This window comes from Hydra vulgaris, chromosome 09 (genome assembly GCF_038396675.1).
Source record: "Hydra vulgaris chromosome 09, alternate assembly HydraT2T_AEP".
In the NCBI taxonomy this organism is placed as follows: Eukaryota; Metazoa; Cnidaria; class Hydrozoa; order Anthoathecata; family Hydridae; genus Hydra; species Hydra vulgaris.
The window spans coordinates 2,299,888-2,327,020 of record NC_088928.1 but is presented as its reverse complement, the minus strand read 5'-3'; the positions used below and the strand labels follow the sequence as shown (position 1 = coordinate 2,327,020).

At 27.5% G+C, this 27,133-nt stretch overlaps 1 long non-coding RNA gene across 1 annotated transcript; it reads left to right on the top strand.

The window, feature by feature from the left end:
• Positions 1-6,159: 6,159 nt before the first annotated feature.
• Positions 6,160-26,073, top strand: LOC136084486 (uncharacterized). Its single transcript, XR_010640576.1, has 3 exons — positions 6,160-6,463; positions 18,590-18,708; positions 25,879-26,073. It is a non-coding gene; the product is annotated as an uncharacterized LOC136084486 (long non-coding RNA).
• The last annotated feature ends 1,060 nt before the right edge of the window (positions 26,074-27,133 follow it).

The following is a 27,133-nucleotide window of genomic DNA, read 5'->3' as shown; positions in this document are numbered from 1 at the left end:
GCCTAGTAATTCACCTTGGCGTGCCCAGGTCCTAGTAGTAAATGAAAAGACTAAACGTCGTATGGTTGTTGATTATTCTGAAACTATTAATAAGTATACTCAATTGGACGCATATCCTCTACTTAAGATTGAAACGATTGTAAGCATAATTTCCAAATACAAAATTTATAGTACTCTCGACCTACGCTCAGCATACTACCAAATACCTTTATCAAAAAAAGATCGACCATATACTGCCTTTGAAGCTGACAATAAGTTGTGGCAATATACTAGAATGCCTTTTGGAGTTACCAATGGATCTGCATGTTTTCAACGCAAAATAGATAACTTTGTTAGAACATATAAACTAACTGACTGCTTTCCATTGATAACATTACAATATGTGTTAATAGTCAGAAAGAACATGATGAAAATCTACTTAAGTTCAGATTAGCTGCCATTGATGCTGGAATTACATTTAATGAAGAGAAGTGTGTATTTTCAACTGGGACCTAAGATTTTTTAGGTTACCGTATATCTTATGGGTCCTTGAAACCAGATCCTTAGAGACTTGCTCCTCTCATTAAATTACCTCCACCTGATAATGCAAAGTCTTTACAGCGTATTATTGGAATGCTCTCATACTATGCAAAATGGATAAGAAAGTTTTCAGATAAAATTAGACCTTTGAACTCTGTTACCCAATTCCCACTTAATCAGCAGCAAATATCAGCTTTTGAAACATTAAAAAATGAGCTTGTTCAATCTTCCATGCAAATCATTGATGAGAATATACCTTTTACTGCAGAGACTGATGCTTCTGATTTTGCCATATCCGCCACACTTAACCAAGATGGAAGGCCTGTTGCCTTCCATTCACGAACCCTTCAAGGAAGTGAACAATACTATTCATCAGTGGAGAAAGAAGCTCAAGCGATAGTCGAAGCCATAAATCATTGGCGCCATTTTCTTTTGGGTCGACATTTTATTCTCATCACTGACCAACGGTATTTATGTATGATTATAAATTAAGCAGTAAAATAAAGAATGATAAAATAATGCGTTGGAGAATAGACTTGTCTCCATATTCTTATGATATCCACTACCGCCCTGGCCGATGTAATAGTGGTCCAGATACATTTACTCGGATTAAATGTGCAGCAATAAATTCAGAATCATTATATTATTTGCATTCTTCACTTTGCCATCCTGGTGTTACTCGCCTCCATCATTTTATTCGATCAAGAAACCTCCCTTATTCAGTAGAAGATGCAAAACAAATATGTAAAGATTGTAGAATATGCAAAGAAATAAAACCCAAGTACTATCGCCCAAATGATGTGCATCTAATTAAAGCAACCCATCCATTCGAACGTATATCTATTGACTTAAAAGGTCCATTACCTTCTTCTACCCCTAAACAATATATGCTAGCAGTTGTAGACGAATACAAACGTTTTCCTTTTGCTTATCCTGTAAAAGATATGACAACTCAGACAATAATAAACTGTTTAGCTGATCTTTTTTCTATGTTTGGCATGCCTAGTTATATTCATTTTGATCGTGAATCTTCATTAATATCTTCTGAATTAAAGCACTGGTTCTTATCAAAAGGGATTGCAACAAGCAGAACAACCCCTTACAACCCGACTGGAAATGGGCAAGTTGAAAGATATAATGGAATTATTTGGAAATCAATATTACTCACTCTTAAACCTCGAAATCTACCTATATCATCATGGAAAAGAGTTCTACCTGATGAACTTCATGCTACAAGATCCCTATTATGTACTTCTACTAACTGTAGTCAGCATGAACGTCTTTTCAATTTTCAACGAAGATCATCATCTGGGTCCTCAATTCCTTCATGGCTTGTCAAACCGGGGCCTGTACTTATAAGAAGAAATGCAATGCAAAGTAAATATGAAGATTCAGTGAATGAGGTTCAACTCATCGAAGCAAATCCTCATTATGCTCATGTGAGATTTCCTAATGGTCATGAGACAACAGTGTCTACTAAACAGCTGGCTCCCATTGGAACAACTCCTATAATACAGACATCAAACAACAATTTAGAAGTAACAACAATCGATAACTCACGATATCACCCAACCCCTAATGATAGCAATGAAACTCCTTTAATCTCCAAAAAGGTACTAGAAAACAAAGTGAATCCTATGCCTCGTAGATCTTCACGAATTTCTAAAGCACCAGAAAAACTTAACTCTTAAATACCCCTGAACACTTTTAAGAGGAGGGTGAATGTTATGTTAATGCGATTTATGTATACATATATGTTTTGTATTACACTATATATATACTTTATATATTTTGTTATTTTGTTATAGGCTAGTATTATTATAGCTCTTTTGAGCCAACATAATTAATTTGGTTATTCTTTACAAAACCCTCCTAAACCATCAATTAAAAAATGTACAACAGGAAGTTTCCAACGTCCATTTACACAGTTTACCATAAAAACTTTAGCTTCTTTTGCTTCGGGTAAACTATCATTATTAATATCAGCACCAAAATCAATATAAACAGACAATTTATGGCCTGTCCATTTAATTTTTTTTTACAAGTGGCCATTCCATCTAACATCAATGAAGACACAACACGTTGACCAATTTTCTGAGCCTCTTTTACTTTGCTATGAAGAGTAACTAAAGCTTCTTTAAAAAATCCAGCGGAACAGTTAACACTTTCATACCATTTTTGTATAGTTCCTGGATGAAGAGTTGCATTATTAAATGTTTTCTCACATAACTATATGCCTAAGCAAAATAAAAATTTAATGTTAAAGCAAAGCTTTGTAATTCTAGGTAATGCTTTTTAATTTTTCTTGTAAAACCCGACAAAATATCTGTTTTGTAGACTCAGACATAGCTCCCTAAAATTGAATAGATTAAATTAATAAATATATTTTTAGTTACAACATCATATTTATACTTGAAATCCCAATCAAGTAAAATGGGCCATTATTGATTGGGATATCAAGATAATAGCATAGTAAAAATCCAAACAGATTTTATGTAAATGACACACAACAACCCATACACACACACTTGTAAAAATAGCTAAAATCAAAAGAAGAGTCATACACCAACTTATTACAATAGCATTACAATCATAACTACAATTATTACTGTTATGACAAATACAATAATTAACTCATTGCTATTCCTACCGTAATTGTAATGAACTAAATTTTTTCCTAACTGTTATCTAATGATTAATGTAGTAAATTTTTAATCATAAAAACTTACTAAATTAAAACCATATTTCAAAAGTAGGTTGACTAAAACATAGTAATCCCAAAGGTATAACTTAAATAAGTAAAAATATTTAAAATAATTAAATAAAAAAATAAAATAAAAAAGTCGCAAATATAAGTATATTTAACAACTACTCATAATAAAAATTTATATCATACCATTAGTGTAGTTGATACTTTCTTCAGAAATCATACTTTTTGATTTAAGATGACTAAGGAATGAATGTAAGTCTTTAATCCTTTTTATTAGACGACGCTTGGATTTCTAAAGCATTTTAATTTTCTTTTGTTTAGCAGCAAGTTTACTAATAGTTAATTTTATAAACTTTTTACTGTTTTCTGGTGTTACCATATCATTTTCATCAATATCACCAATATACCGTTTACCATTAGTTTTAGGATTAATTTGACAATTTTGTACATTACAATTAGTTTTACAATGGCATATATTAATGTTCCTAAAATATATAGGTGTTATATGTGACAAAAGTAAACTCAAACATTTAAATCAATATATGCCATTGTAAAACTAATTGTAAAGTATGCTATTGTAAATTAATTAAATTTGACTTACTGTATTGGATCATTGGTTATATTACTGTTAACATCAATGATGTTAACATGTTAAAATTTAAACATTATTATATACATAAGAAATATTAAAACTTTAAAAGTGTTAAATACATCAAGCTATTTTCGCCGTAAACCGATATTATAAATCGTTGAATGCCCAAACGTGACGCCACGCGCTAAAAGAGGTTGGCTTCAAAACTTTGTGAATATTAATTTACTGTAAGGCGTGTCTATCAGTTTATATGGTCGAAGGTAAGTACAATATTTTGAAGCAAACATTTTTTAGCGCGTGACGTCACGTTTGGCCAAAACAAAACGCGATACAAACGATATAAAGCTTTAGGAATAGAAAACTTTTCGTTACATGTAAAATTTTGTACTAAACCTTAATATTATTATTATTTTTTTCAAATATTATAAAATTTATTATTTGTATCAATTGTTATTTTAATGCATTCTTAGATTTCTTAGAATAGAAAACGTAACAGTTAAAACAATTTTATGTGTTTTATTATCCATTACATTTATATACACAATAACTTTTTATTGATTCGAAAATAAAATTTGCTTTGTTAATACATTTTGTATACGTTTATTATGTCGTAAATCGTTGATCGAGTCAGTAACAACAATAATTTTATAATTTCTGCACCGCTTTCATTAATAAATTGCAGACAACGCTTAACAATATTAACTTTTTCACAACCACCTAAACCATCAGTTAAAAAACATACAACAGGAAGTTTCCAACGTCCATTTACACAGTTTACCATAAAAACTAAAGCTTCTTTTGTTTTGGGGCATCATTGATTGAGGTATCAAGAAATAGAGGATAAAAATGTAAAAAGCCAAACAGATTTTATGTAAATGATACACAACCCAAACACACACACAAGTTATGACAATAGCATTACAATCATAACAACAATTATTACTGCTACGACAATAATTAACTCATCGGTGTTCCTACCGTAATTGTGATAAACTAAATTTTGCCCTAACTGTTATCTAATCTGATGTCTGTTATCTAACTGCTAATCTGAAGATTAAGCAGTGATTTTTTAATCTTAAATATTTACTAAGTTAAAACCATATTTCAACAGTAGGTTAACTAAAACAAAATAATCCCAAAGGTATAACTTAAATAAGTAACAAATACTTAAAATAATTAAATAGAAAAATAAAATAAAAAGTCACAAATATAATTATGTTTAACAACTACTCTTAATAAAAATATATATCATACCATTAGTGTAGTTGATACTTCTTCATAAATCATAGTATGGTTCATAATTTTGATTCATCATGTGATTCATACTTTTTGATTTGAAATGACAAAGGAATGAATGTATGTCTTTAATCCTTTTTATCAAACAACAGTTGGATTGCTGAAGCATTTTAATTGTCTTTTGTTTAGCAGCAAGATTACTTAAACTAATTTTAAAAACTTTTTACTATTTTTTAGTGTTACCATGTCATTTTCATTAAATACACCAGTATATTGTTTACCATTGGTGTTAGGATTAATTTTACACTTTTCAATAGTGTTTTTAAAAATATAAAGATGTTAAACGTCACAAAAAGTAAACTCAAACGTTTACATCAATATATTCCAATGTAAAAGTAATTGTTAAGTATGCCTTTGTAAAGTATTTACGTTAGACTTACTGTATTGAATTATTGGTGTTATTATTGTAAACATTAATGATATAACTATCAACATTATTGTTCCTAAAAATATCTATATGTTTTTAGGAACAATAATGTTGATAATTATATCATTAATGTTAACAATAATATTACCAATAACTCAATACAGTAAGTCTAATGTAAATATATATATAGACACATAATATATATGTTACAAAAAGTAAACTTAAAAGTTTTAAATCAATATATGTCATTGCAAAAAGATAAGTTACATTAGACTTACTGTATTGAATCATTGGTGGTATTATTTGAAATGATACTTTGTCTGTTTTTTGGTAATTTTCTAGGATAAATACTTTTTCATAAAAGTTTTGGGAAATCAAATATAGAAGAAATCTACCAGTGAAATGTTTACCAAAAAGTTTAGATAGTTTACGAGGAGTAAAACCATCCCTCCGCATAACTTGTATCCATTTTCTCCTCAATTCCAGATCTTTCGCAAAACTACCAACAAAAATAGGCATATTAAAATAATATACTATTTGTATTTGAAATATAAAGTAGGATCTTAGCAAAGAATGATTTGTAGCTACTTACACATGAAAAGAAACCCTTTTAGTATATCTTTGAGTGCAATTTTATTCAGAACAAGATAAAATCATGATTTCTTTATTCCTATATTCATGGCCTACTGTTATTATACGGCCTGATTTGTTGCATTTTCCGGAAAAAATTAAGAGGCCAGTTTTTTTACGGCAAATGTTTATTTTATTAAAATGGTCGAGGAATACCTAAGATTATCATCATGTAATTACATTATGCTATACAATATTTTTCGTTAACTGATTACCTGTTTCAGTATATTCCAATAACATATGAAATACTGAAATAGGCTTTCAAATAGCTATGTATCAAAATGCTGCTAAAACAAACTTACATATTGCAAAGACTACTTACAACTCTTATCAGGAAATAAAAACAAAGGTTTGTAATTTTATATGTATTAAGGATTTGAGAAAAATATTTTTATTAGCACTAGCTATCAGTTCTTTATCTTTTTTTAAACTCTTTTACCTGATCTTTTCTTACAGAATCTGTAGTTTCTTTTTGTAAATTATTATAAAAAATAATTATAACGATTCGAGATCCATATTTAATTCCCCATTCTTGGTGATACTCGCATGTGAAATCAACACTGCTATAATAAATCTTAAAAATTTGTTCTGCAAAACTTTTAAGTGATACAGAATAACTGCAATGTTTGATTAGAATAGGAGAAATAATATCTAGAATACTAAAAAGATGATAAATAAAATCAGACAAGGATTGACTTGGACATATAAGTCCACCTCTGGATAATATTTTCAGATATTCGTTATTAAGAACATCTTGGTCTGTAGAAACCATTTTTTGACCACAAGATAGACATTTAAATCTTTTTTTCAATTTTTTTAACAATGTAGCCTGCTATAGTAACAGCAACTTCCATGCTATCTTCAGAAAGCTGACACTCTAATATCTCTGAAGACAACAATGCAATATCTTGCATAATGTTTTCCAAGTTATTTTTAACATTTTTTAATAAATGGATTATATCATATAATAGATATGTTTTTAAAACTCCATTATAAGCTGGATGAAAAATAAACAGTTTTCCATCTCCAGTATAGGATTTATGTAACTCTGAAAATGCATTAACATTGGTAGAATAATTATCTGTAACAATAGCTCTTACTTTAAAACCTGATTGGTGCAATGAAGTAATGCACTCATCTATTTCTTTTTTCAACCATGATCCTATTGTGCAAACTTCAGGTGATGATCTCACAATATAAGGAATAGCTTTTTGAAGCCCTACAATCATAAAAACAAAAACACCTTTATAAAGTTTACTTTCTGAATCCTAACCAATTTATTTCCCACTTTGATATTGGGCTGCTTTTTGCAGATACATTTCATCCACAAGAAGCACACAATCACTTGATACACAATGTTTTTGTAACAAAACTGTTATAGCTTTATATGCATTTATATCACTTTATATCATTTATATCACTTTATATCATTTATATCACTTTATATCATTTATATCATTTATATCACTTTATATCATTTATATCACTTTATATCATTTATATCACTTTATATCACTTTGGATTTTTCTAAATAAACTTAAAGATGGTAAAGGTAGTTGTTCTAACAATAACTTATAAGACTGTGCTGAAGTGTGACGCAAAACTAGTGCATAACGTTAAGGGATGCAGATTATGGAGGTCTGCCTTGAGGAGAATAATATCTAATTTCATTTAACTCTGTCAAAATTGAATTCATATCATTGGCTTTATTTCTAATATAGACAGGAAAATTTTCTAACATACTACAGTTTGTTAATTTGCAATTATGATCACTACAAAACCATTCAGATAAAGAAATATGATAGCCTTTATATGAAAATGAAACAAAATGAAAAAAGATCTTTATTTACAGTTATTGACTCAAAAACCGTTGGTATGCCAGATTTTTCATCAAAACATAGTTTATAATAAACCACACTATCATGAATTTTTTTAAATGTAAAGCCTGGCAGAGAATGTTATTCTGTCAAAGAATCAAGATTAATTATTTTATCAACACTTTGAAAATCTTCAAACTCATCTTTTCCTAAATATCTCAATGTTGGTTCTTTTCGGGGCAACTTTGGAACCTTAGAGTCAATAATCCACTTATTTCATTGGTTTAAATAGTTGGAACTGGAAGAAGATTCCATTTCAAGTTGCATCTTTTTCCGTAATAATTAAATTTGTCATCATATGATTCACACAAATAGCTGAATATTTTGATGGAACCCATTCTTTTCTATTAACAAAGTATATCCATCGTTCTCGCAAATCAAATTCTTCAGGAAAATGAAATGTTGACTTTTTTGGACCATTAGAGTAAACAGTTTTACAGTTTGTAACAACACATTTATTAACCATTTTATTACTAACACAAATTAAAAAAATGTAACACAGTTATTTTTAAATATTATTAAAGTTATTTTTAAAGTTCACTTACATTTATTATTGGAATTATCTCCACTTAAATAACATCTCATATAAAAGCAGTTCGACTATATACAGTAATAATAATAGACTGTCTGTGTGTCTTTTTCATTATTCCACTCTCTAATGGAATATAATGAAACAGGCAATCAGTCAGAATACATTCACATATTAATCAGTTCAGAATACATTACATATTAAATGACTATAAAAGCATAAACCAATGCATGCAAGCAAATATTTATATAGTAATTGTTACAATATTATAATTCAATATTTTATTCAACACCTTTGTATAATATTCACTGGTAAATATATAGTTATTGTTGTTGTTGTTAAAACCTTTTATACATAATTAAAAATTTACAAATAAGCCGTAAAAAAACTAGCCTCTTAATTTTTTCCGGCAAATGCAACAAATCAGGCTGTATAATTACAGTAGGCCATGCTATATTCTATTTGAAAATCAAAATTTAAACAAAATAATATACATAATAAGTATTAAAACTTTAAAAAAATACATTGCTATTTTAGCCCTAAAGTCCTATATATTATAAATTGTTGAATGGCCAAACGCGACGTCGTGCGTTTATTAACTTACAGTAAGGCGTGTCTATCATTTTATATGGTCGAAGGCCTGTATATTGCGTAGACAATGATATTTTTTTAAGGCTTTGTTTGCAATTTGAATGCGCAACGGCTCATAATTGCTTGTGGTTGAGCATATTTCATTCTTAAAATTCATATGACAACAAGTTATTTATAAAAATACATAATCCCCACCTGTCTTCTCAGAGTTTCTAAACTGATAAATTGCTTTATAATTTTGTAACTGATAATTTGAATCATTCTCAGTATTAACATCGTGACACCAAGTTTCGCTTAGATAAATAACTTTAAAATCAATTTTGCTTTTATACAAAAACTGTTTGAATAGTTCAAAAAATTTTTTGTAAGCTTCTTATGTTTAAGTGCAAAAGTGAGAACAAATTAATATCCAAACATTCAATAAGGTTTTCCGATTCTATATCATATTGGATTGAAATTTCTTATTTGTTATTTATAATAGTTAATATCAGGATCAGAATCTTTGTTCAATAACAATGTTTTTTTATTTAGAATTGATATAAATTCAGTGTTTTGGAAAATTGTATATTTACTCATTGTATAGATTAACGTATCAATTAAAAAAAAAATAATATTGAATGATAATGTAATTATTTTATTAAGTATAATAAAATGTGTTTATTTAAAGGTTAAAAGTAGAAAATGTGATTAAGCGCTGGTTTGCTTTCTCCTAAAATTTCTTTCACAATGAGTTTATCGTAAATAACAACAGAATACTTACCATTCTTTCTCTGTTCTTTCATCTAGTTTAATTAATTTTTTCTTACTTCACATCTTTTGCTGGAAAAATCTTCATTTATATAAATTCCCAATCCTTTGAGTTTATTCGCTGCCTGTAACACCTTTACTTTGTCCTTATAGTGAAGTAATTTGACAACTATGGTTCTGGTCTTGTTTTTTTCATTTTTTCCCGTTCTGTGAGCTTTTTCTATGTTGATATTGCCAAGACGTAGATACTCTCGAACAAATGTTGAACTTTTCTTTCAGTATCATCCCAATTTTCAAGTTTGTTTTCGATAACTCCATCAATCCGAATATTGTTTCTTCTTAGTCTGTCCTCCAACTGTCTTAATTTTTTTTTTTACCTCCATCATCGATAACGTTATTATTTTTACTTTTTTGTCATTTTTTCCAGTTCACTTACTTTTTTTTCTTAAATTTCCAGCGTGACATTTAAACTTTCTTCAATATCTTCAATCTTCAATATATCAATTCTTCAATATATCAAATCTTCAATATATTAATATATTAATATATTAATATTAATATAATTAATATGCTCTAAATTTTTTATTATCTCGTTAATTTTTTTTTAACTCAGTTTTTTATTTTCCGTTCTACTTTTCTAGCATTTCACATCTTTCTTTAAATTTACTTGCTTTTTTAAGTACCTCGTCAATTCTATCATTTGTTAATTTTAGATTTCCGCTTATGAGGTTGAAGATGTCTTTCTGTTGTTTGTCAAATATTTCTTGAAATATATCGCGAACTATGTTTATTGATATAATCGATTCATTTGGTTTGCTTTTTGCATGGTTTTTGTTTTTAAAATCATGGCTGTTTTTCTTTTCCATCGTAACGATAAAATATAATAACTAATTAATAAGATATTTTTTAGATAAATTCTGAGAGACTAATTTACTTTAAAGTTTTTTGCTTTCAAAGTTTATTTTGAAGATTAAGTCATACCAAAAAACCAGAGTCACTAAAAACTTCTCTTCTAAAAAACTTCTGAAACCTTAAAAAACTTCTAAAAACCTCTCATTTCCAAGTGATTCAGCTTCACTTCTGATTTTTTGGATTTTTGGAGGTTTCTGATACTTCATCGTAAAATTTACCTAAAAAATGTTTTTGAATTTTCCTAAAATATTAAATTATGTCTATAAATACTCTAAAATCTTGCGTGAAGTTGACTAACGGTTTAAGAAATCGTAAATAAAAATTCAAATACTTTTAATATTGAAGTATTCTAAATCAAATGGGCTCCAAAATTAAATGAAAAACAATTTATTTGTTTTTTCTATTCTTTTAAAAACATTCTTATAGTCTCCGCAGGTTTTTTTTTAGCGCGGGACCCGACGCGAACGCGTCATTTGCGTCACCTCTTATCCGGCCCTTGAAAAGAGAAAAAAATTAATTGCAGCTGAACTTGCTGAGTTATGAAATAAGTTAAGTTTTCCAATGCTATCAAATTAAAATAGCATATAAAGTAGAAAAACTGATTAAAAAATGGATAAGAATTTAAAAAGAAATTATGATGAAGTAAACTTTATTAAACTATTTGATATCACATCTGTAAATGGGTTCTGACTTTGCAATGTTGATAAAGAACTTTATAAGGTTTCAATAAAATTAAAAAAAAAAGTTATAAAATTTGAAATAAGAAAAACTATCCTACAAAGTAAGATAAATTAAAAAAAAAGTGAACAAACATCAACATCAACAGCGGCTAAAACCAAAGAAACAGAATCATCAGAGAAAGAAGGCAACAGGGAAAGCAGGTAAACGGGGAAAAATGGCATAGGGGATATATTACTTTTCATATAACATTTTCAAAAAATTCAAAAATATATGGAACCAAACTGTATTTATATCTTGTATTTTAATACACCAATTGATTTTTTTTAAATATTGTTAATGTAGTTTTATATGCATAATGTTATTTTTTGCGCTTTAAAAAATACCTCGATTTTGTTTTTTGCTAATGGATGTACCTTTTTCAACGCATTTTTTTTGTGTTATTAGAGTAGTTGGTAGTTTTTAAAATGTTATAAAATTGGAGAAAGAAGAATATAATGAGTCATCTTAAAGACTATAATGAGTCATCCCGGCAAGACAACCAGATAACTGTCTGGTCATCCTGCCGGGCTAATTACTGACATTTTTGAGTAGCTGTGGCGCAGTGTTAATGCACTTGCCTCAGAAACAAAGGATCCATGGTTCAAACACCATCTTTGGGCAAGTTTTGCGACATTGATTAGGAAGGAGGCGTAAATTTCCAATTAAATGCTCATCCGCGGTGCTCTGTGATAATACTGTAAGGACTGCTTGGTGCACCTTGGAGGCAATGAATTTTTATCATAAAACTAACATACTGTCAAAATATTATTGCTTCATGATTAACAGTTTGCAAAAGCTCATGTTTTTTAAAACGTTCACCATCTTGCCCAATCATTCTCTTGTAATAATCACATTGAGGATGTTGCACAGTTCAGAAAGACTTTTTAAAATTGTGTTTTACATTTGATAACAGTTATTATTATTAATTTAACTAGAAACCTCTCCTAATTGGAACTTTTGGCTGTCCCACTTTTCTCGTGTCCAACTTGGTCCAAAATGATTACTGAAAAGCTTTTCTTCGCTGGAAATTTTTCAGCATATCATGTATAAATTATTAACTTTGTTTTTCCATATTCATTGAGAATAAGCTGAGTAAATATTTTGATTTTGTATAATATTCCCTATAAAAACTACAAAAAATGTAATTGAATTTACTTGGATGAAAAACTTCTGCAAGTTCTAATTTTTTTTTCTATTATATCAGAAATCAGTGTAGTTTGATATATAATGAGGCTTGGTAATTTATTCCAACAGAAAACAGCATTTTAAATGGTAAAGTTTCTTAAAAACTACATAATTTAAATAGCTTCATCAATACAACAATAACGCACGCAATTGACTCTTTTCCTATTTCCAGACAATTAATCAAGAAAGACTTATGAATTTCTCAGGAACAATGTGGAACCACCGGGCATCAGCAATATTTAAGCAGCTGTTAAAAGAGTTGGTTGAAGTAAGGATGGATTTTAATTTTGATGATATGTAACAGGTTAAGTTTTAACAAGCAACTCTCCTTATAAATAAAGCTGATTATGCTGAACCTATTATTTTTCAACTATTTAGCCTTAAGAAAACAAGAAGTGTTTCTTCAACAGAAGGATCACTAGCAGCAGCTCCAAGATCGCAATCCAAAGTGACACAAACAAGTAAAAAAAAGGCAAGTATGGTTTATGCAAATACTGAAAGTTAATGTATGAAATATCGCAATTATTCATTGAGGAATCATATGAGAAAAGCTTAAGTCTAGAAGAAGAGCCTGGTTTACTTTCAATTAACCGAATTGAACTCATAGCGACTAATCAAAAGAAGTTAACAAGCGTTATTAATGTGTATGGACCTATGAAGGCTCAAGATGTGCTTTTAAAAGTGACTTCTCTTGAAACAGAAATAAAAGTAAGAAAAAATGCCTTGCAAAATCTTTAAAGGAGTGTCCAAAATGCCATTCCATTTTTAAGCCTGTATATACTAAAATGGCTTGTGGCATTAACAACACGAAACCAATAATGATTCTTCCTGCATCTGCATCATCATTCTATGGCTCTTTAAAAAAAGAAACTATATTCTGCAGGGCCGATAACACGAATTTTGAAAAGAGAACGATGGGGGATGGGCACAATTTAATTTAAAAAAAAATAATTTAAATTAAAAAAGTTGTCTATATCTTGAAATTAAAAAAAAGGTTGGTTCTGAGTCAGATATTTCAAGACGTGATGATTAAGATTTTTAGATGTTTGCTCAGTGTTTTTCTTATATATTCCTTTTATGTTATTTAGAAAATATATTATTATTGTATTAAAACTAAATATTTCTTCACTTTTTGTTATTTCCTTCTAAATTATTCATATTATACATTGTTATTGTATAAAGCTTTCTATTTTAAGTGTCGTGGCCCCTTAAAAACTACATTTTTCAGGTTTTGCATTATCTTAGAAATGAAATGATTGCAAACTTAAAATAGATTTTCAAACATCAGGGGATCATCCTTTTTAAAAACAAAAAATTTGATTTTTTAAGATTTTAGATTATAAAGGAGGTTAATTTTTGATTAATAAGTCATCTAGGACGTCTAGAGATACTGATCCAATCGTTGTTTTAAAAATTCAACATTATAGGAACCTGTTGCTGAAAGTATGTGTAATATTTAAGGTGATATGTGTTTTTAAGGAGAGTCTACTGCTACAGAAATTTACTTCTATAGAAATTTATTTAAAATGTCATAGAAATGCAGAAAATCTTGATAAAATATTTTATTTATTTTTAAAAAAAAACTTTTCTTTGTTCGACTAAGTCAAACAAAAAAATTTTTCGCGTCTTTTAACGAAATTAATTAGTACATTATTATTTTATTATACATTTTTGTTAATTAGTACATTTATTATTAGTATTATTTATTAAAAACAAAATCGCGGTAGAAAATTGCTTTTTGAAAATACTTATCGTCACGATGGTCTCACAGTCCAATAAGTTATTTTGCACGCGACATTGCCAAAAAAAAACTTTAAAAAATTCGCTATTTTTTCTCACATTAAAATAAATTTATCAAATATAAAAAATGACCTTGGCGAATGTGAAATGATCTTGGTGTAATTAATGTAATTAGTTTTATTCCTGGTTAGTTTTTTAGATTTAAATTAGATTTAAATGGTAATTTTTTTTGGATAAAATTTAACATCATGAATTTCGATCCAGTTTAATATAACACAAAAAAATATTGAAAAATTCTTTTTAGGAACCATATCATATAGGGTAGGATTGGCGGTGGATAAAGATCGGCTCGAACACCACAAAAAGAGGATCGTCTCGAACACCACAAAATTGCACAAAAATCTCTTGCCCACTAGCATGTATTTCGATTTTCAAACCGAACTATTAACTTTATTAACTATATACTAATGTTATTTCAGTTTATAATTTGCACTTGGTGCAGTATAGACGACTGTAACCAGTCAGACAATATCTGCAGCGTTTCTAATTTTTGTGGAACTCTGGCCAATGATTCAACAAATCATAGCGTACATCGCTAATTGACATTGGCACTGAAGCTTTACAACCACGCTTACTTGGAGGTTCACGTTCGAAACTTTTTGATGGTCTTCCAACTGGACGAGTACTAGAGACTTTTATTTGACATCATCAGCCCACAAGCAATATCAATTGTAAACTTAAGAAGCTTGTTTTGCTTCTTTTTAGGTAAGTTTGTCTGGTCAGCGAACCGACGATAAAGTAACCAACTATTGAATTTGCAATTGTCAATACAATGAAATATAATTTTTAGATACCATCGTTTTGATTTTATATTGGTTCGATAAAGAGATATTAGCATATCTGCTTAATCTACACCACCCATTGCTTCATTGTAATCTTTTACAATTTGAGGACACATTATGTTAATATAAGCTTTTTTTTCCCATCCCAACGCTTGACTGATGTTAAAGATTGAGGAGATGAAAATGCAGAAACCTAATGAACGCAATTATTATCAAACCGTTTAACCAAAACCAGATCAGAATTTTTGTCTTTCATTATGGAACTACTGCCGCGACCATGCTTTTTAAGTTCTTTATTTGTTGATAAAGGACATTTTTGTATTCGATTACTGCGAATAGTTGCGGTGCAAAGTACACCTGAAGTTTTTAATGACAAACATAAGTTTAAAGTAGTGAACCAGTGATTTTCATTACTTGGTAAATATTTGCATAAACTTTTTATAACAAAATCTCCATTACATTTGTTTGTACCGGTTGATCCACCTTGGTATAGAAAAAAATCATATATAATTCCAGATTTATCAGCACATTCAAAACTTTTAAAACCCCACTTTACTGGTTTTTTTGGATTATACTGTCTTATTCTGCTACATTTTATTTTTGCTTGAGTTATCTGTTCGTCGATGGAATGATATTCTTCAGGCTCAATTTTAATACAGTTGTTTCTAACTGCATCTAGGATAGACTGAACTTTAAAAACTCTGTTAGTCTTATTTATTCCAACATCTTTTAGTGCTTTGTTTTTGCATGTAAATACTGCCTCAATTTTTTGAACCTATTTATTGGCATAATATCAGCTACTGGAGCATACCTGGTCTCAGTTGCCCAGTACATTTGATAAGATGGTAATTTGACAATTGAAATCAACATATTCATATGTTAATGTCAATTGTCAAATTATAAATTGTTCCATTTCATTAAAACTTGTATTTATACTTTTTCCAGTTGATTGCACACTATAGAGGTTAGTTTGCTCTACTAATATTTCTGTTATGGAATTGTCCCAAAACATTTTGAAGAAGTTTAGTGCTGTCATATCAGAAAAATTTACAGGAGGCATACTAAAATTATTAGTAAACAAATAACTTGTTTCAGATGTTTTGTTAGACCACTTGAAGATGTGTGAAAATTTTGAAGCACTATCTGTTGACATACTGTCTTCTTTATCAGCCCCAATTTCATCCTCGCTCTTTTCTCTTATATCATCTTGTTGATCTTCTACATTTTTAATGTAAATAGTGATATTTTATGTGAAAGTTTATACAACTCAAAATAATACTTATATTGAAAATAAAAATGAACTTAAAGCAACACAAAAAATAAAAATGTGGAAATAGAGTTTGTTTTATGTTCTGATTCAGAAATTTCAGCTAACTCTGACAATTCTGAATCAGAACATAAAACAAACTCTAGAGCATCTGAAACATTATATTGATATTTTCTTTAAATTTCCATCTGAAAAGCAAATTCAAAGATATTTTTTTAAAATATAAGTAATGATTTATTAATTTACTAATGACTTATTAATAATAAATAATAATTTAACTTAGCTAGTAAAATTATGTAATAAAATAAATACTTTGAAATAACACATTAAGCTGAATGATTAAAACAAAAATAACAAAAAGCTGAATGATTAAAAAATACTGCCGCTATTGTTTAATGTTGCCATACGGCAACAATTTTATTTGCCCCGGTAGTACCCCAATTCAGCCTTATACAAAGAGCCTGATTTTAACACATTTAAAACGACTATACACTTGTAATAAATAAAAAAATAAAAAGAGAGAAGAATTTCAATTAATTATCAGTTTATTAGGGCAAAAGGTTGCATGTACTTTTTGCTTACAAAAGTAACCCAAAAGTATGGTAAATTTACCCCAATTTCAATTAGCGCAACAATCACAACACTGACTAGAATAAGAAAAACAAAGTTGGATTTATGTAAAAATGTCACTAAATTATAATTATAAAAATGTCTGTAAATTATCAATTTAGTGATATTTTTACATAAATCCAACTTTGTATTTCTTATTCTAGCCAATGTTGTGATTGTTTGTGTGTGTGTGTTTGTGTGAATGTTGATGTTGTGATGCATTATTTATAATAAAGGGTTAAAAAAATCATGACAAAACTTACTCGATACTTACTTGCCATTTATAATTCGTATTAAGCGTGAAATAAATTTAAAAATTTAACTTTTGTGCATTATATTTTTGTATACATTATAATTACATTGTAATTAAAAAGAAAATATTTTTTCGATGTTTTTTTTCACTGTAAAACTCCATTAAAAAGACGTTGTTTTACAATTTCATTTATTACCATTTTAAAAGAATTTTTTAATATTTTTTAAAAATAAATTTACAAAGTTTAACATATGTTTAACATATGTTCCAGTAACTATTAAATATGAAGTAACTATTCCATTGAGACACTGTTTGCATTTTTAAAATTATCAAAATATAAAGTTTTGTTTCTGCTAGTGATGGTAATAACTGCTTTGAGTTTAATCAAAACTTTGGTTTAGTCAAAAACATTTAAAAAGAGCAAGCAGGCAAATGTTGTGATAGATAGGTTATATTTAACAATTTAAAGCTTTTAAATCGTTTTTACAGATCCTCTATTTTCCATTGATTTTTTTATATTTTATGCAAGTAAAATGACTGATGTTAACAAAATTTACACACCGTGAGATATAAATATTAAGTGTTTACATATAAATGCAAAAAATGGCTTTATTGTTATGCATCTACCTCATTTTTTAATCATTGATATTTTTTGACTTTGATTTAAAATTGTACGCTTGTATTAATAACAATAGTATCATAATATACATAATATTATGTATAAGTTATATATTATTTATATATAAGTTGTTTATATATAATTATAAATTATTATAAATAATATCATTATTTTATTATATGTAATATATTATATATAAAGTAATATATATAATTATATATTAATTTATATATAAGTTATTATTAATAATAACTTATACTTACAATACTTATACTTGTAAATACTTATAATACTTAGCTTATGTTTACAATACTGATAAAATTTTTATTGATATGAACTTTTGCATTCAAACTTTAATTATAAAACTTTAATTTAACTTGATAACTTTAATATAAATAACGATAACTAAAAAAAGTTATTATATAGATCATGACCATATGCTTATTTATTATAACTGAATTATAGTAAGTTGAACACTGTTTTTGTTTTCCATAGCTTAATTTAAAAATGTTGGGATAAAAGTATTAAGTTCCAGGTCATAGGTCTTATATGATATGTATCTTATGTATATCTTGTATTTATAGCATGTTTAAGAATATTTCTGCTTGGTGCACTCTGACTGTTAACGATATTTGCATACTGATATGAGTAAAAGTAACTATAACAACCAGAACATATTTTTGATAAATATTAGTAATGACAGGTAAGTAAATATAATTATAATAATAATGGTAATAACTTTTGTTTATCAAAATTAGTGAAAGACTTATGTATGATAGAATTACATGAACTTTGGAGGGAAAATGTAATGGAGTAAATATTACCTTTGTTTCTTACCACGATTAAAGTAATGTAAGAAAATATTATTTTTATCTAAAGGATATTCTGCAAAAATCAAAATTTTCTTAAGTATTAGATATTATAAAAAAACACAAATTAAAAAAAGACATGTATTATAAAATAAAAAAATAAGTATTCAAGTATGAAAAAAAAACATGTATTATGATAAAGTATATTCATCACATTAACTATGTTATCTGTAAGTTAGGGGTTGCAGCTGAAATTTCAGATTCAGCTTTAAACTCATTAGCTTCAAAATAAAGCTGACGCTGATCAAGTCAGTTCAATCAGCTTGATTGCTGGTAGTAAAAGAGAATCAGCTTGATTGCTGGTAGTAAAAGTACTCCACAAATATTTTATGTTGAAAAAACATGTTGGAAATTGTTCAATGAAAATCTAAAATAGTGACAAAATTTAAACATACATGTAAAAAATTTTAAATGAAATTTGCAAAAAGTTTTTGCTGTTTATAAATGTTGCTGTCTAGGCCTAGGACTCGCAATTTTGGGCAACCCAAATTGGATTTTTAGAGATTTGTTTAAAAAGTGGTGTCCAAAAGCCTAATTCCATTTTTTATGATCTACATAATTTTTTGGTAGAGTTCAAAATTCTTCCAAAAGATGGTTTTATCTGTTAAAATATTGAGTATGAAATCAATCTTGCTGTTATCATATGTGATGCACCAGCTAGAGCATTTGTAAAGTGTATTAGGGGCACAATGGTTATAGCTGATGTAAGCGTTGTGTTCAGAAAGGAAAGTGATGTAGCAAGATAATACTTTCACATATTTCATCAATTTTAAGCACTGATTCAGATTTTTGTCATTAAAAGCATTCTGAACATCTTAGTGGTGTGTTAAATGGAATTAAACATGGTGAAACTTAGACTTTTTTTAGTATACAATGGCCTAGTTCTTTAAAGCCAAAAATCTATTCAAACTTTTTAGTACTTTCAGTTGCAGTTCTAATTTTATAATGTTTTATTTTATTGAAAAAATATGTTGATTTTGCTTGTCAGTTACTAACTTATTTTGGGCAGTTATTTGGTGAACTTTACGGTAAGGATCAACTAGTTTACAATGTCTATTCTTTAATACATACATATACATATATATATATATACATATATATATATATATATATATATATATATATATATATATATATATATATATATATATATATATATGTATATATATATATATATATATATATATATATATATATATATGTATATATATATATATATATATATATATATATATATATATTTTGCATTTTAATTTTTACTTTATATATATATATATATATATATATATATATATATATATATATATATATATATATATATATATATATATATATATATATATATATATATATATATATATATATATATATATAAGTAAAAATTAAAATGCAAGACCGGAATTTTTTTATTTATTAATTGATAGACTGCCTGCCCCACCCAAACCCTCACTCGATGTAGCAGCACTACCTTGTGGGTCAGGCTAAACGATAGTAGATGTAGCAGCACTCTGTTGCGAGTCAGGCTATTTGTCAGTCGATGTAGCAGCACTCCCTAGCGTGTCAGGCTATAAGATAGTCGATGTAGCAACACTCAGCGCATGATTTACAGTAAAAAAAATAAAAATAAAAACATTTTATTAAAAAAATTAAAAATAAAAACATTTTATTAAAAAAAATAAAAACAAAAACATTGTTTATATTGTTAAAAACATTCAGAATGTTTTTAAAAACATTCTGGTCAATTAATTTTGCATTTTTGTGTTTTTTTTTATAAAACAATTAATTTGTAAATAAATTAATGGTTTTAACTTTCTGACAACACGCAAATGTTGGACGAAAGTCAAAAGTAATTAAAAGTGACGTATGTGTTGGCGTAAGAATCACTTTTTTCCTTCCGCTCTTCCCAAATGCAACAAACTATATATATATATATATATATATATATATATATATATATATATATATATATATATATATATATATATATTTATATTTATATATATATATATATACAGGGCTTGTGATGAAGAAAATCGTCAAGCGTGTTATATCGCGCTCGTAAAATTAGAATACGTTTTCATCGAGCGTGATTATGTGCGCTCGAAATAACGTCGGCGAGCGCGATCATGAAAATTGCTGTAGGCGATGCTCATAAAAAGCTTTTTATTTTTTTATATCTTTTTTTATTTGTTACATAATTCTTTCGTCAAAAAATGTTTGAATTAGTATCAGACTCATGAATCGTTTTCCATTCTCCTATTCATTTAAATTCAGAAATATTGCTGAAATCTCTTCATTGGTTACCAATAAATCAAAAATTAATCTATAAGGTATCGGTTATCACATATAAAATTTTATTATCTAAATCTCCTGCATATTTATTTGAACTCCTAGAAGTCCGAACTTCAAAACAAAAAACTAGATCATTAGACAGTTGTCAACTTACACGTCGTCAACAAAAAACTTCTCTGGGGTCAAATTCTTTTTGTATGACTGCACCTCGAATTTGGAATGGTTTATCTATGAACACGCGAAACTCAACCTCTTTAGAAACATTTAAAAAAAGACTAAAATATGAACTTTTTATAAACGCTTTTTCAAACTCATAGCCAACTTGTTTTAGTGCTTCTGAATTACTTCATCACTATTGTGATTGTTGTAAATAATGGCACTTTAATCTCTAATTATTATTATTATTATTATATATATATATATAAATTAGTTGAAAATCACTTAACAAAAATTTTTCTTATTTTGCACTGTGTTTCATCAATAAAGACTAATCAGAAAGGCATTTCTAATGAGTCTTTATTGATGAAACACAGGGTAAAATGAGAAAAAATTTTATTAAGTTATTTTCTACTAATTTATAATTGCTCTGTTCTTTTAAGAACATTGAGCAGTCTATTTTGTAGAATACATTTTAAAATTGTTTATATATATATATATATATATATATATATATATATATATATATATATATATATATATATATATATATATATATATATATATATATGTATATGTATATAAGGTGTAAACCAGGAATAAATTTGATTCAGCGTTTTGACGAAATTGGGAATTTGTCAAAATATTTCCTAATCTCACCACTCCCTCCTCCCCTACCCCCTCCTAACCCCAGCCGAGATTAAAATGTGTTTGTGTGGTCTTTTTATTTTCTTCTTTCCTTTTCTACTCCAAATAAAAAAAACTGTAACATTTATCTAAAATGAATATTAAATCAACACAAAATTAAATTGGCTTCACAATGACACAGCAAATTAAACTTTGATTATTAAGAATTATATATTTTTATATTATTTTAATCAGTATATATTAATTATTATTAAGAATTATATATTTTATTTTATTTTAACCCTAATTTATCATTGCCGCTTTCATTTTAAGATTATTCTTTTAAATATATATTTCTTTTTCATTGGTGGGCATTAATGTACATGCATTTCTTTTAATACAAGCGAGCAGTAAAGTAAAAGAATCTATTTTCTTTGTTAAATAAATTTCTAGTACCTGTTTGTTAACATCATAAAACATTTTTTGTATTTAACTTATATTTCAGCAGCGTTTTTTTTATAAAATAGTTGCAAAAATAAGTTTTTAGTTTTTAGTAAGTAAAAAAAGATTTTAGTTGATGCCGATAAGTAAAAAAAAGATAATAGTTGATGTGATCACCTAATTCAACTTCCAAACAAAAAAAGAAAAACGATAACTAAAAGACTTACCCTAATACTCGCATTGATCAAAATTTTGTAAGTATCTGACGCAAACAGCTTCTCAATATTTTGAAAAAACTTATTTGACAAAGCACATTTACCACTTGAAATAGACTTTGCAGTAAGACTTCATAAGCAGGGCTGATAACACCATTACTTTTTTTCTAAAGGACTTTTTTTTTTTAACTTTATGAGCATTTGGGAATACCACATTTGATGGGACTCCACAGGGCTAGTTTATACCCTGATATATAGATATTTATATATATATATATATATATATATATATATATATATATATATATATATATATATATATATATATATATATATATATATATATATATATACATATATATATATATATATATTTATATATATATATATTTATATATATATATATATATATATTTATTTTTATCTTTATTTTAATTTTTTTTTTATATCAGCAGAGCTGTGCCTGGGGGCTCACTTGCCAATTTAGGGACTCTTTTACAAATGTAAGGTTTTTTTTTTATTTATTTAATATTATCTAATGGAAAAATTTTTATGAATTTTGGGTTATATACAATATGTATAGGGGAGAGTGTTATATACAATATGTATAGGGGAGAGTGGGGCACCATGACCCATGGGGCACCATGAAATATAGCAATTATACACTGATATAAAAGTATTATGAAAAGTCCTTTTGAGTTGTAATTAGTTACTACTAGATGTATTGTTTAGCGTATAATTCAAATCAGAATATGTCAATAATATCGGAAGAGGTTCAAATTTGTGTTTTTTCCGTTGCAAAGTAGTTTTTAAATTTTTGCAGTTGCAGCGTTTTACTATGTATTATTCTGTATTCTTCAGAAAGTGTTTGTATTTTGTAAACTGTATTTCATGAGCTCAGTGTGGCAACTGTATTTCATGAGCTTCAGATATTTCAACTGTATTTCAGCAAAGATATTTAATAAATTAATTTTTTGAAAAACAAAAACCAGTCATCTTATTTTTTCAGAATGTATGGGGTACCATGAAATAGTTTTAGTGGGGCACCATGAAATTAAATAAATGTACCATTTTGTAAATTACTCGATAGTCAAGCATTCTATAATTAATTGCTGACTGGAAATATTGACTTAATATTTCACATAACTTGGTAAAAAAAATTTGGTGGACCATTAAATAAGGTTTATGTAATAAAAATAAATGTTATGTTATTCAGTATTTATGCATGTAGTATGATGATGTAGTTATATAGTAATAAAATTAATTTTGTCACATAAACATAATTACACAAGTTTATATAAACATATGTTTGCTTTATTATACTTATATCAAGATATTTATGAACACTTTTTTGACGAAGGATTAATATTCATTTATTTTATGTTTTTATACTGATTTCTGTTAATATATAAAATCTATAGATGTAAGTTAAAGCTTAGCGTGGTATTAAACCATGATATGACCATAATTGAATTTTGATACATTGTAAAGCCTCTTTGTTATTGAAAAACTAGTAATAGAACCTTTTCAAGTAGTTCAATGAAGGTAGCTGTTGATTTAGTTTTAACAGGAGAGTGTTCATTTAACATTTTACAGGAGGGTGTTCATTAAATGCTGCAGAAAAAGTTGATCTTAATTACAGCACCTTTTGCAGGTAGTTTATGCTCATGTATTCTGCACCAATAAGTGTTTGTCCTACTAAATAAATGAAACTTGTATAAGTTTGTGACTAAATGAAAATTCTAAATGTGTGTTTTTATGTATACAGATATGTAAAAACAAAAAAAGGAATAAAAAAAGGAGAAATTGTTACTATAAAACCCAATTTTTTTACAAGAAGAGTATTTACTAAAGAGCAAGAAAATCTTTTGAAGCAGTAAATTGTCACCTGCTCTCAAATGTATTATGGAAACATGTTGTAAATTAAAGATCTATAAGCAAAATATGCTTAATAATGCACCATTTGGATTTCTTGGTCTTGTAAATCAAACTGGATGGATGAATACAGAGTTATTTGTAGAAGTAGTTCAACATTTTAGTGGAGTGTCACTGTGATTTTTCTAAATCATCCCTGGAGAATCACTATTTACGAAATTGCATCTTGTGTTAGCATCGCATATGAAAAAAATTTTACTATTACAAACATTCAAAGTGGATTTAGGAAAAGTGGAATATTTCCTTCTGACAAAAATGTATATTCAGAAGCAGATTTTTTATGTAGTATTGTTGCTGATAGAAACAATCCAAATACATATCAAACAAACACTGGAAAAACTCTGAATACCAATAACTTGTTACTCTTACCAGGAAAGCTTTAGAAGCCTTTTGTCAGTTCCGAGCCAAGTACAAGTCAAGCCAATGATTCTGAAATTAACTTTTTTTAAGCCCTTCTCAGTTTAAAAGATTTCTGAAGGCCGCTGAAAGAAAAAATAAAACTTCATGAGAAAGCTAGCAGTATAACAGCAATAGATACACCAACAAAAAATGAAGTAAAGAAAAGAAAAAGAAAAAGAAAAAGAAGCAACTATCTTATCAGAAAAATAAAAATAAAAATTTTTTCTTCCAAAAGTGATTTATTAAGTGATGAACACGATTCCTATTCTTAATTTTAAAAACTTATAATAAGTCTTTAAAAAATATTGTTTTTATTTTTTAATATAATTTTTTGTATTGTTTTCTTACATTTTATAGTTTTTTTGTTATCTTGTTTCAAGGTACCCCATGGGTGGGGTACCTTGATATAAAATTCGACTTTTACTCAATAAGTTTTTACAAGTTCGACCTCTTTAATTTTGGTAATTTAAGAATTTAATTTTGAAGATATAATATTTATCTACAAACTGCACTAATTGCTAAAAAAAAACGTGTTTAAAAAAGTAGTTACAAAACGAAAACCAAAAGTGTATCATGGTGCCCCACTCTCTCCTATATATAATGTTATAAACAGTATGTATCAAATTATATTCAATATAAATATAAAATTGTATTTATGTAATAGTTTTATATAATTTATTTATAAGTAACTAAAGGAACGTTATCAATTTATTATATGAATCACAAGCATGTGCATATTTATTACAAGTACATTTTAAAAAGTTCAAATAAATGTCGATTATAAAATTAAAGATTATATTTTTCTACCTTCGATTGTGAAAATTACATTTTTTATCTGAAGAGTTTTAGGAGAGTTCGTAAGAGTTTTATAACATATTAAAAATAATTTATGTTACCTATAAAATTTACGGCTAACAATTACCTTTAATTTTTTTACAGGTCATATTGAAACGAGATATTGTGTAAAGAGGTTTTCAAAGAAGTCGTTTAAACAACAATGGAAAAGCTTCCAATTTGCGAGATAACCGTGAAAGCATTCACTACACGATTAAAGAATCGTTTAAAAGTTTGCTTAATTTCGACTGTAATTTTAGTTATTTTTTTTTGAAATTAACCAATCAATTTATATGTAAATTTGCTTTTTCTGTAAATTTTAAACATTTAAACGTAGTTTTTCAAGATTTGCAATGGGTAAACGTCGTGGGACCCCTACGGAATACCCGGCGGGCATACCCATATGGGCCCCAGAGAAAAACCGCGGTTAAGATCCGGCGGGTTCCCGATGGGTTTTCCATATGGGTGCTAGTTGCAAACCCAAATGGGCCCCTTACGGTTTTAAAGTATGGGATTTGACTGGGATCCATACGGGATACCCAAATGGCATACCCATATGGGCCCCATATGGAAACCGCGGCCAACCGGCGGGATACCGTTAATCTTCCCATACGGGACCCAGTTGACGACCCGTATGGACTCCGTACGGTACCCGTATGTCAATGTTGGCTGGGTAGTCATTAATACTGAGATCCGAAAAGGAAACAGTCAAATTCAAAGTAGTCTCACAAAGAGCAAGCAAACCTGGTAAGTTTTGCAAGGAAAGATTCAATTGATTAAAAGTTACTTTAAAGATAAATTTTATGTTTAAGTGAAAAAGAACTTGACTCGTTTATAATCCTGCTAATTAACTCAAAGTCGCAATTTTCTTATTTTTCATAGAATTGTAAAAAAAAAATAATTCTATTTTATTTCAAAGATTCTTTTCTATTTCAGAAGATCAAATTATACTTGAAGTTTACTATTTTTTATTTTACATATCATTTTTTCTTTACATATTAAATTACATTTATACTATATTTTATATATATATATATATATATATATATATATATATATATATATATATATATATATATATATATTATATATATGTTAAACAACCACTTTGTAATACAAGGTAAATATAATATAATTTAGAAAAACGAAATAAGATCATTTTGAAAGAATCCAGCATTCTTTTCAGAAAATATATGTTATTATTTATAATTTTATTTGCTTTGTGTTATGTTTTATAGATTCAGTTCACGACTGTTAAAATCTAAGGTTTTAAAGATATTTTAAGGTTTCAAAGATATTTGCTTTTTCAGCTGAGACTTAACAATATCTAATGTTATTTTATTGTTTATCAGGCGAAAAG